The sequence below is a fragment of the Stegastes partitus genome, unplaced genomic scaffold (genome assembly GCF_000690725.1).
Source record: "Stegastes partitus isolate 25-593 unplaced genomic scaffold, Stegastes_partitus-1.0.2 Scaffold1, whole genome shotgun sequence".
Taxonomy (NCBI): domain Eukaryota; kingdom Metazoa; phylum Chordata; class Actinopteri; family Pomacentridae; genus Stegastes; species Stegastes partitus.
The window spans coordinates 1,696,318-1,699,256 of record NW_007577732.1 but is presented as its reverse complement, the minus strand read 5'-3'; positions in this window follow the sequence as shown (position 1 = coordinate 1,699,256).

Here is a 2,939-nt window from a genome sequence, read left to right as displayed (position 1 = left end):
ACATATCAGTGTTTGAACTATCACAGTTATCAATTTGTCAAGTTTCAAAGGACAGAGAGACCAAATATAACTCTAACTGATAATAAAACATCAGGAAGGACATATTTGGTTAATGTATTTAACTATGTTGGGAATACTACAGAGTGTAACTGCAGCAATACTGCAGTTTGGAGGAGTTCGAGGAAGTCTTTATTAGGGCTCGAGCACTACAGTGCGTAGGACCCTCTTGAAACTGCAAGGATTCTTCTTTCTTCGTCTTCTTTTTCTTCTTCATGGCCATAAACAATTACATTTTTGAGGGCCTAAACATGCTCAAATCCTCATGAAAATTTGCACACACATCAGAATTTTTTGGTTGTCGAGCTTATGGTGGCAAAATGACTCGATACCGCCCCCTACATCAGTTTTAAATTTGTAACGTCTACTATGGGCAGCACGTTTCACCCACAACCATGAAACTTGGTGAGCATATGCAGCACATCTAGACAAACAAAAAAGCCAGTGGTGGCCCCGACCTAAACCTAACAGGAAGTCCAGCATTTTGGATTGTTCGTTTCTCCACCCAGAGCTAACTCCTCCTAGGGTGTAAGTCACAGAGCACTGAATCTCAGCTAGCATGTAGAGTACACCTTGAAGGTAAAATGTTATGAAAATATTCTGCAAAAGTCAAAGGGCGTGGCCATGGCGGACTCCTGATTTTTCCATCGTTCGCCATGAAACAGGAAGTACTATCTAACTACCCTGTACGTGCTCCAATCTGCCTCAAACTTTCCATGTTTCATCAAACTGCTGCCCTGATCGCATCCATATGCCAATATCCATTCACAGTCATAGCGCCACCTAGCTGGCAACAGGAAATGACACTTTGATGCAGTACTGTAAGACCATTGATCATATTAACGTCAAATTTGGTGAACTAGGCCTTCACATGTTGATAATGACTCATGGTGAAAATTGTGTGTTTACGTCAAAGGGCGTGTCTGTGACAGCGCGGCGAATTTCGATCAAAACTCAAATGTTCATATCTTAGCTGCAGATCATCGGATCTGGCCCAAATCACACATGATTGACAAGAGTCCATGTCTGAAGACATCCACACTGTAACATTGACTCATTGTCATAGCGCCACCTATTGGTAACAGGCTGTTTGAGGCATTCCACTTTCATGTGCCATTGCTCCAAACTTTGTGATATCATTCTTAAAATTGGTCAGCTAAGTCTTCCCATACTTCGATGCTACAGTGCGAAGCTTTTGCATTTTCAAGCAACAGTGTTGCCATGGTGAAGCATAGTTGCTTTGAGACAGAAATGACTTTTTGACAGCTTTAGAATACTCATAAAATCACCAAAATCAGTCACACTCGAGTCACTATCGGCTAAACGACAGACAATGTGTGCCTGTTTGGCAAAATGGCTCTATAGTGCCCCCTGCAGCAATTTATCCATTAGCCTCCACAGGCCGTTTAACTGACGTTTACAAAACTTGGTAGGCATATGTAACACATCAGGACGCACAAAAAAGCCTCTTGGACCCATTTCGTAAACTCAACAGGAAGTCCGCCACTTTGAAATAACTGTGCAATTTTTTGTGATTTTTGTCATTTTCGAGAGTGAACTCCTCCTAGGGGTTAACTCCTACACGCCTCAAATTTGGCCAGCACATACAACAGGGCCTGGTGATTAAAAGTTATCAAAACACTCCGCAAAAGTCTGAGGGCATGGCCGTGGCAGCCCTCTGAATTGTGATGATTCGCCATCAAAAAGGAAGCGTGTCTAACGACCCTGTACATGCATGTGGTGATATGAGCCTTTAGATGTTGATGATGACTCGTACCAAAAATTGTGAGTATATGTCAAACGGCAAGTCCGTGGTGGCCCTCTGAACTTTGATGCTTTGCCATGAAAGAGCAAGTGCTGTCTCCCTGCCCTCTGCATGCTGCACTCTGCCTCAGTCACAATCATAATCCTTCGATTGTCATCATGCATATGCTTCTGTACACACAACGAACACTGCAGTCAGAAGTCCCAACTTTATAAAGGCTGTGTGAGGTAGTGGGTCACTTGTGTAGTTAGTGTGCTGTCTGTATAGGACTGTGTGTGTGTGTGTGCGTGCGTGCGTGCGTGCGTGCGTGCGTGTGTGTGTGCGTGCGTGCGTGTGTGTGTGTCAGCGGGGGAGGGGTGATGGTTAGGGTGTCTGTGTCTGGAAGAGCCCTGAGAATGTGTGTGTGTGAGGAGGGGGGAGATAGCTGTCACAGCTCTCAGGTGGAACCTGTCCTCAGTCTTTTTCTTCTAGCCCCTCAGACTTTACATGTTGGATCAGAGTCCTGCCCTGATGACATTCTCATGCCATTATCCATCCACAGTCACACCGCCACCTTCTGGAGACATGAAAGGACACGTTTGACAATTGCATTTGCCTTTATTAGCCGGTTGAGCGTATTAACTTCATATGTGGTTAGGGTTACGGTTAGGTGATTGTCACCTTGCTCAGAGCGCATTTCTGCCACAACCCTGACATTTATTTTCACGTTGCAGAACACCATCATGATGTCACTACTGAGCGCTGAGCCAGAAGACCGACCTGAGGCAAGTAAGGTCAAGGCGGACCTGGAAGAGTTCAAACGTAAACTCAACAATCAAGAAATGGAGCGGCGTAACAGCCAGATGTTACCGGCCTCCAGCCCAGCCTGGGCCGGTAGCGTTGTAGATTCACAATCCTAAATGCCTCCTGTTACAAAAGGACAATAACTTCTAATAATTTGTTTAACTGTAAACTAAATTGTATAATTCATCCCACTCTCACCCAACCGGTCGAGGCAGATGGCCGTCCCTCCCTGAGCCTGGTTCTGTCGGAGGTTTTTTTTTCCCCTGCGGGGGTTTTCGGTTCCTTCCCACTGTTGCGGACTGCTTTCAGACTGCTGAAGCTTATAGGGAATCCA